The 10,169-nt window shown below is 34.5% G+C and overlaps 2 pseudogenes; one reads left to right on the forward strand and one right to left on the reverse strand.

Moving 5' to 3' along the window:
- Positions 1-1,472: 1,472 nt before the first annotated feature.
- Positions 1,473-1,981, reverse strand: LOC102880237 (annotated as a pseudogene).
- Positions 1,982-6,936: 4,955 nt separating this feature from the next.
- On the forward strand, positions 6,937-7,055 carry LOC112477134 (annotated as a pseudogene).
- The last annotated feature ends 3,114 nt before the right edge of the window (positions 7,056-10,169 follow it).

The raw sequence follows: 10,169 nt of genomic DNA on the forward strand, positions 1-10,169 counted from the left end.
GGGATTTAGATATTTGTTGTGAAACGCAGTCTCTGGAAACTTACCACAAAATACTCTCTGTGGAAAATATGTTATGAAAGGCTGGCATTCTGCGGAAGAAGTAGATTCCCTGTGAGCTTTACAACCCGATTTGCAGTTGTTTCTCAACTTGTCTTGTGGAGCAGCCCTGTCGCATCTCAGTGGTTTCTCTTAGTTGACAAGCTTGAGCTGTAATCAGAAAATCTTTTGGTAGCTCAATTTCTGGTGGGTCGCTTTTAAATTTGGAGCAGAATAAATAATCTACCAAGGACTTTCTCTCCTTTACTGAGGAAAAGGAATGGAGAGCAAGTTCTTATAGTTTTCCGTGTCAAAAGTGCCTGACTTTTCTATTCTTCCCTCCCCAATCCTGTGTTGAGTGAGCCTCCTCAGTATGCTCACAGTACCCTGCGATTATTCTTTTAAAGCACTTACTACATTGTATTGACATTATGGGCATATGTGTCTATTTGTTCTACATCGTGTAAGCTTTTGCCATGGCCGGGACTGATTTTCAGTTAAATCTGTATCACCAATGGCTAGTGGAGTGTCTGACGCATGGTGTCTTGTTAGTGAATATTTGTTGAACTAAGACAAATAATGTAACAATAATAGGTATCGTTGAGTGCAATTACTTTGTACCAAGCATTGCTTTAAGGACTTTACAAGTATTAGTTCATTTACTCTTCCCTACAATTCAATTCAAATTATACAAATCAGAAAAATAACAATGAAGCTAAGAATCAGATATGTTCAAGGTTATGAAGCTGGTGAGGCAGGAACTCGTGACTCCAGAGCTTTAATTACTATGCTATATAAATGTCAGGTGAAATAAATATTTTGTCTTTTAATAAAATTGCCTGTACAAAAAAGCTAATCACCTAAAGATGAATTCTAATTGGCCAAGAGGAGGAGTTCCTTCCTTTCTCTTGGATTTTAGCAATTATTTCCCATTCCAATGTATTATTTTTTAATATGATTGTTTCACTTTTGCAAATATTTGTGATGTTGGCTTCTTTTGGATTGAATCTGAATAGCAGATAAATCGAATTAACATGGGTTTTATAGTTGAAGATCTTGCATCTTTTTAACTGGACAATATGTGAGAACAGGTGGAATCTTGAAATTCCAATATGTGTGGTCTAATAAAAATAATATTTTAAAATTACTTGAGCTTTTATTTTTATTTTATTTTATTTTTACTAAGCAAAGAACTTTATTAACCTTTGTTTCAAACTTTATTCCCAGGCTTCTTTAGCTTAACTAGCTGCAAAGAATGATTTGTGTATAAGCAAAAACTGAAAAGAGCTGCAGTGTTCAAGGGACTTGGCCTTAAAAATGTTAGAGATCGAGATTTTATCAGATCCATCGACAAAATTTTAAAAAGCAGTCATAATATAAAATAGCAACTCCCAGTAACTTTTTCGAGTTTTATCTTCTTCAGAAGTTGACTCAATTCATCTTGCTTTAATCTTGGAAGCCTTATCACAATTCTCCACAAAATCTGGAACTTCATTCATCATCCTCCTCTTCTCCAGTAAAAGGTGATACTTTTCCATCTACGCATTGTTTAGGCAGAGGTTCAACTAATCTCCTTAAACTAGTAGTCAGACTGTCTGTACCAAGCTGGTTTAAGAGAGCATTTCATTGTGTAGCATTGCTGTCTCCTGCTTTGTCTCAGCATGGCCTGCAATGGTGAAAGAGTTCGCGGCCAGGGATGCCTGAACTTTAGGGTTATTATAGTAGATCACTGTTCCTTGGTTTATAAACATATTCACCTCTTGAATATCAGAGTTATAGTTCACCCCTAACTTCTTAAGGAGAATTTAAGTTTTTTATCATCTGCTGTAGCTGTTCTGTGAACCACCTTCTTCTATCTGCAAGCAGTTCCTTTCCCACAAATGCGCAATTATGCTTGCAGTTTGGCGAGTGTCCCCTGGTTGATCATAAGTTCTTTCATCTTGCTAGAGAGGAAATGGGGCCCAGTGGGGGACTAAGGTTGGTGCTCAGGGGGTCTTGGGCAGACAAGCTGAGAATAAGCACCTCAAATCACTTGAACTTTATTTTTTTTTTATAAATTGTACTTATTTTTATTAATTTTTAATTTTTCAATTTCAGTTGATATTTAATATTATTTTATATTAGTTTCAGGTGTACAACATAGTGATTAGACATTTATATGATTTACAGAAGTGATCCTTTCAGTAAGTCTAGTATCCACTGACACCATACATAGTTATTACAATATTATTGACTATATTCTTTATGCTGTATGCCACATCCCCATGACTTTATTTATTTTATGCCTGGAAATTTAAGCCTGTTATTCCCCTTCACCTCCCTCCTTTTTGATTTTTTAATTACAATTGACATTCAGTATTATTTTATATTAGTTTCAAGTGTACAGCATAGCCGTTAGACATTTGTATAGTTATTACCATATAGTGACTGTATTCCCTATGCTTTACTTTACATCCCCATGACTATTTCATAACTACCAATTTGTACTTCTTAATCCCTTAACTTTTTGTACCCTCCCCCAAACTCCCTCCCATCTGGAAACCATCAGTTTGTTCCCTGCATCTACAAGTCAGTTTCTGTTTTGTTTGTTTTGTTCTTTAGATTCCACATATAAGTGAGATTGTATGATATTTGTCTTTCTCTGCCTAACTTATTTCACTTAGCATAATACCTTCCAGGTCCATCCATCTTATTGCAAAAGTAAGATTTTTATTTTTTTTTTATGGCTGAGTAATATTCCATTGTGTTTATGTACCACTTCTTTATCCAATCATCTATTGATGGGCACTTGGGTTGTTTCCATTATCTTGTCTATTGTAAATAATGTTGTCATGAACATAGGGGGGCGTATGTCTTTTATCCATTTTTTCCGCCAAGTCTAGGATTCTTTCCATTACCTACTATTACTTCTTGGTTGAGTAGACAAGATGTTATCTATGAAAAGTGAGAGTAGATTCCAGGGGAACTGGGCACCTGTAGAGAACTTTTTAAAAAGAAGAAAAAATCTTGAAGAGTTTTTGTGAATAATGTGGTAATGAGTCAACATTAGGTACAATCTCAATGCATGTGCTATAGCCAAAAAGCAAATTCCAACAGAAAGGAAGAATTATCAAGGAATATTTGTTGAAGAAATGTATGAAACTGATGGAGATTCCTCATCCAGACATTGGTCTTCAAAAATATTACCTGAACTAAACTATATTAGTAAAAATGACAACTAGCATTTATTGAAGCTTATCATGTTTTCAGCACTGTGCCAAGCATGTTACATGCACAATCTCATTCTATTTTTGTAACAATGCTATCAAGTTATTATTACATTATCTGTCCTTCAACTCTAAATGATAACTTTGTTGGATAAATTATTTTTGATTATATATCCTAGGTCTTCAACCTGTCGAATATTTTTTGCCAAGCCCTTCTGTCCTGCATAGTTTCTTTTGAGAAATCAGCTGCCAGTCTTATAGGTATTCCCTTATAAGTAATTATTTGTTTTTCTCTTGCTGCTTTTAATATTCTTTCTTTGTCTGCAAACTTTGGCATTTTAATTATGATGTGTCTTGGTGTGGGACTCTTTGGGGTCATCTTGTTTGAGACTCTCTGCACTTCCTGGGTTTCTATGTCTATTTCCCTCGCCAGGTTAGGGAAGTTTTTGGTCATTATTTCTTCAAATTCAAGAATAAGGAAATCACTCTTTATCTCTTTCTCCCACCTCAATTTTTTGCATGGAGTTAACTATTTTATTCATTTGGTGTGTATAATTCTAAATAATTTCATTTATATTAGTATACTTATGTGCTTTTGTTTTGTGTATATGTGTGTCTGCTTTCCATAAACATGTATATTCCGTAATGTGTTTTTGTTTGTTCGTTTAACATTATGTTTTAGTTATTGCTCCGTGTGAAAACATGTAGATTATCTCATTCTATTTAACTGTTGTATAGTATTCAGAAGTATGGATAACAATATGTTTTTTTTTTTGTCATTAAAGTATAGTTGACATACAATATTACATTTGTTTTAGTTGTACAACATAGTGATTTGACATTTATATACATTACGATTCCTCACCACAATAAGTCTAGTAAACATCTGTTTTTACAAATAAAGTTTTTTACAATATTATTGACTATATTCCCTGTGTTGTATATTATACATCCCTGTGACTTATTTATTTTATAACTGGAAGTTTGTAACTCTTATTCCCCTTCACCTTTTTCACCTATCCCCATATCCCTTCCCTCTGGCAACCATCAGTTTGTTCTCTGTAACTATGAGTGTTTCAGTTCTGTTTTGTTTGTTCATTTGTAGTTTTATTTAAGATTCCACACATAAGTGAAATCATACAATATTTGTCTTTCTCTGTCTGACTTATTTTACTTAGCATAATACCCTCCAGGTTAATCCATGTTGCTGCAATTGGCAAGATTTCATTTTTTTAATTGCTCAGTAATATTCCATTGTATATATTTATATTCCACATCTTCTTTATCTACTCATCTATTGATGGACATTTAGATTGCTTCCATGTCTTGGCAATTGTAAATAATGCTTCAGTGAACATGGGGCGAAGATACTTTTTTGAATTAGTGTTTTTATTTTCTTCAGATAAAAACCCCATAAGTGGAATTTCTGGGTCATTTGGCAGTTCTATTTTTAATTTTTTGAGAAACCTCCATACTGTTTTCTATTATGGCTGTACCAATTAACAATTTACAGTCCCACCAACAGCGCATAAAGGTTCCCTTTTCTCCATATCATTGCCAATGCTTGTTATTTGTTGACTTTTTGACAATAGCTTTTCTGATAGGTGAGGTGATATCTCATTATGGTTTTGCTTTTCATTTCTCTGATGATTAGTGACATTGAGCATCTTTTCCTGATGTCTGTTGGCCATCTGTATGTCTTCTTTAGAGAAATGTCTGTTGAGGTCCTCTATTCATTTTTTTAAAAAAAATTTTCACTTTGGAATTTATTCGTATTTATTTTTCTATAATGAGACTTTTAGCCATACAGTAAAATTCACAATGATAATAAAAAGAGTGAGAAAATCACAACTGAATAATACAGCAAATGGTCAATATGATAAATGCAAACAGATAAACAAGCAAACAGAAAACAATCAGGCTTCATGTTTATTTCCAAGCCCTTTTAGCCTGGTACTATTGGCAAAACAAGTTACAACATTAATTTATCAGAGAGAGGATGCATATTATTTCTTCAGTTGAAATAAGAAAGTTTAACTATGGACCTTCAAAACAGATATTAGATGATAATGGATGATATCATTGATGAACATAGGACAAATGTAGAAATAAATTTAATATGACTACTTTGATCTTCAATAATAAGAGATAATAAATATTCCCAATTCGAGAAAAGAAATCCTTAGAGGCACTAAGAAAATGTGATCTAGACATACATCTTTTTGGTGGTCCAAATAAGAATAGGATCCAAGTAAGAAAATACTTATAGAAATAGATGAAGGTTGGAAAGCATTCTGCTTAAACAACTTTCCATGAATATTACTTCAATAAGCTGAGATTTTAAGAGTGGATAATTTGATGTGGGTTAGTAACATCAGTGTTCTCAGTGCTGACTGACAGTAAAATCATATTTTTTAGATATCACCTGAATATGTGACAAGACTGATATGATATTAGAAAAGTTAGGAAGTACATTCATTGTTTTCTCTTTATTAACTATCTCTCTACATCCACACATGTGGTCCAAGAGACTCCATAAATTATATTTGGTAATTAAAATTTTTATAAATTGTTTTTTCTATGTTCTTCTCTCTTTCAACTATCTCTATCTCCTTACCTCTCATCACAAATGATTCAAGATATTTCTTTTTCCAGGTCAATCTAGGTTAATCTAGATTAACCCTATGTGTCCTTGACCTCTATTTCTCGCTAGACTGTGAGCTCTTCTAGGCCATTTACTGTGTTCTAACCTCTTTGGTATTCACCAACAGATGTACAGGTGGCTTGCCTGCATTTTTCTCTAGTGGCAGTGCTGCTCTGCTCACATGCACTTCATGTGGAGGTCCTAGAGAATTAATCACTCCTTTCCCCTGACCTGGGTTAAGTCCTCAACTGATGACTTTTTTAAAAGCTTGTGTATGAAGTGAGTAAAAGAGATCAAATATATGGTAGCTGAAGGAAACTGGACTTTGGGTGATAAACACACAATAGAGTATACAGATGTTAAATTATAATGTACACTTGCAAATTAGATAATTGCATTAACTAATGTTACCTCAATAAATTTAATTTAAAAAAAAATCTCTGTGGCTCAGATCCAGTCAATTATTACTACGAAGTCTGCTATAGACTTAATTATGCCTGCTCCCCGCCGCCCCACCCCCAAAAAGCTTGTATATAAATAGTTCAGCTCTCTGGCCCCTCAGGCAGAATAACTATGAGGCATATGCTCCATACTAATTTCCAGAGTTTACCAGTATAATTAAATCTGGTGATTCACAGTAGTAACTGGTTTAATAATGGACCCAGTTGCTTCATTGGCTGCCATCTCTTCCCTATCTCGCTTGCCCTCTTCCCTACGCAGGAACTTTCCTGAGATCACTTTCCAGAGAAACAACTTACAACCAAATTGTTGTCTCAGAGTCTGTCCTCTGCCCATTTTTAAATCAGACTGTTGTTTTGTGTGTGTGTGTGTTGAGTTGCATGAGTTCTTTATATATATTGGATATTAAACCCTTATTGAATATGTAATTTGCAAATACCTCTTTCCATTAGATAGACTCACAGAAACATGTTCTGTATTCATTTCCCTGTTGATAAACATTTAAGTTATTTCCTTTCTTTTTAATTTTTAATTAATTATTTTTTGCTGCTACAGAGAATACTGTAGGACATCTTTAAATACGGATATTTCATCTACGGCCATGCCACCCTGAACAAGCCCAATCCTGTCTGATTTCGGAAGCTAAGCAGGGTTGGGCCTGGTATATATTTGGATGGGAGACCACCTAAGAAAACCAGATACTGTAGGCTTAAAAATAAAAAAAAATAAGAGATTATAAGCGAACAGGGTCCTTGTAATCTGTGAGGTCGACCAAGGGTTGCCTTGTCCATAAATAAATAAATAAATAAATGAATAAATGAATGAATAAATAAATAAATAAATAAGATCTTTCTCCAGAGTTGATGAGAGGGAATAGCAAATAAATAAGATATTTTTCCAGAGTTGATGAGAAGGAATCGCTGGGCTATAGGATGCATGCATTTTTACTGTAATAGACATGGCCAAATTGTCTTCCCAAATGTCTATGACAAGGATAGTAGTTTCTCCACACAAGAGACAACTTGAAAAAAAAAGGCAACTTTAATAAATGAAGAGACATGCCATGCTCCTAGATGGAAAGTCTTGATTTTCTAGAGGTGGCAGTTCACATCAATTCAATCTGTAAGTCATACGCAGTTTCAGTTAAAGCTTAACAGAAATTTGTTATAAAATTTGACAGACTGATTCCAGTTTTTTAAGAGGTAGAGAAAATAAGTGAGAAGACTTGAGAAATTTTGAAAACAAAAACTAAAGAGTGGTAATGTTACCGTGAGTAGGTAAAGGAGGTATTGGTAAAGAGAAGAGATAGAGAAAGATAAGAAATAAAGAAAGACTACTAAATAGATCAGTTCCCATGACATATTATAAAATAAGCTCATAGAATATAATTTTTACATTTAATACTATTGCAAGTATGTAAAATTTGAATATGCATATAAACAAGGACTAGAAGGAAACCTGTCTAAGTGAAAACATTGACTTGGTTAGGTGATGGGATTGCAAACAATTTTTGTTTTGGAAGGCAGCCATTTTAATACATATATTTTTATAATGTACACAATGTAAAGATGATCAAGAATCTTTAAGAAAATCTTATTTTCTTAGTTTTGTTATTGTCATTTCTTTTTCCTTCACAATATTGCCTATGACAATTAAGATTTCATTGATTCAGACATCATCAATTCTTGCTCTTTTAAGGCAATGTTTTACTCTCTGGAAGCTGTTAAAAGTTTTTTTTTTTCTTTATTTTTCTGAAATATCACCATAGTATATCTTGGTATGAGTCTTTATTCATACATCCTGCTTAATACCTGATGGGCCTTTTAAATCTCATATTTTTCTTTAGTTTTGGAAAATTTTCTTTAGTTCTGGGAATGTTCTTCTAGTATTGCTTTGTCTATTCCTTCCCACCTATTCTTTTTATCTCTTCTTTTTCATTTGGCACTGAGGGTTGAACTTCTGAATATATATACTCTATGTCTCCTATCTTTTCTTCCTTGGTGTTCCTCTGAATCGCAGTATGAGAAATACAGTTTTATTGAGGGAGCTAATGAGTAGAGGTGTCCATCTAAGAAAGGCTTCTGGAATGTTAAAGTTCTGTTTCTTGATCTTGGTCTGGTTACATGCGTTTGTTCAATTTGTGAAAATTCGTGAAGCATTAGACTTCTGATATATACACTTATTTCAATAAAGAATTAAAAAAGTAATAACTTCAAAGTTTTTGGCCTCAAAAGTATGAAATTGCCATCTGCTGAAATGAAGTGGGCTTCAGGTAGAGTAGGTTTGGAGAGAAGATCAGGAGTTGTTCAGGTTTGAACATTTTTAGTTTGAACTGTCTCTTAGATATGCAGGAAGAGATGTCAATTGTTGTGTTCGATCTTTCTAATAGGTTGTCTACTGTAACAAAACACCATAGAATGGGTGGCTTAAAAACAACAGAGGTTTATTTCTCACATTTCTGGAGACTGGAAGTCCAAAACCAGAGTGCCAGTATGGTCAGATGAGGGCTGGTGACTTAAAAATAAAAGGACAAAGTGAGAGGCAGCAAGTATTTATGTAAGATAAAAAAGAATAACTATTCTGGAAGCACTGATTCAGGCAGAAGCCCAAATGGTGTTCTGAGTTGAAGACTAAGGCAAGGAGTATTTATGAGAAAGAGAAAGGGAACAATTACATCAATAGAAGGAAGGCATTTCTATTGGTGCAGATAAGCTAACATAGTGATTTTAATTCTAAACAGTGTTTTAAATTTTCAGTCCCGTAGTCATTTGTCCAGTAGTCATAATATCTACTTTCTTGTTATCCATACAAACAATTCTTTGGACACAATGTTGCTTTAGGCCCAGTCCATAGGTTATTTTTCCCCGTTTTAACATTCCAAAAGTTTGAGAAGTGCAAGGTAGTTCCTCTGGGATGGCAGCTCCAACTTCATTTTAATAAAGTGGCTCAGTTTATATTCTTTTTACAGAACCCTTCTCCAGATCACAACAATCAACTTCTTGCTGTGTCCTCACAAGGTGGAAAGGGCTGAGGAGCTCTGTGGAGCCTCTTTTATAAGAGAATTAACCTGACTCCTCTGGGCTCCACCCTCATGACCTAAGTACCTCTCAAAGGTCCCACTTCCTAATACCATCACATTGGGCATTGGGATTTCAACATATGAATTTGGGGAGGACACAAACATTCAGACCATAGCCTAGGTCAAGTAAGGTGAAGATAGAAAATTAACCATTGGATTTAGCAATTTGGAATTCATTAGTCATCTTCACGAGAGAAATGTTAATGGAGTTGATGGAAGGGCTAGAAGCTTATTAGAGCAGTCTTAAGAGCATGGAGGAGAGAAAATGGTAACAGGAAGTATAGGTAATTTAGTTGTTTGCTGTTTGGCCCGAGATCATGTCAAAGGCAATACAATGGGGTCAAATATTCTGGCTGCTTCTTCCGCAGGGTTCAAACCTATTATTATTTTGCTGCCCATGGTCTCTGCAAACTCTGTTCTATAAGCACTTCTGAAGCTCTACTCACTTATCAGAAGCTCCATCCTATGCACTTTTCAGCTGTGGCTTGCTTTCCCCCCTTGCCTTTCCCCTCTCCTTCCAGTTTCTTTCTTTAATTTGATCCCATCTGACTTCTATCTTTGAGGCATTTTTCCTTTTCCTGATCCTCGATAGCACCTGTTGTTATTTCCCAGTGTGTTATAATCACCTTATTCGCTTTTTGAACTCTGTTTCTTTACCTATAAAATATGCCAAAGAATGGTCACTTAACTCATGGGTTTATGAGAGTCAAATGGGACTACATAAAGTAAGGTCCTTTGTAAATTC

The sequence above is a fragment of the Pteropus alecto genome, unplaced genomic scaffold, assembly GCF_000325575.1.
Source record: "Pteropus alecto unplaced genomic scaffold, ASM32557v1 scaffold182, whole genome shotgun sequence".
NCBI classification, from domain to species: domain Eukaryota; kingdom Metazoa; phylum Chordata; class Mammalia; order Chiroptera; family Pteropodidae; genus Pteropus; species Pteropus alecto.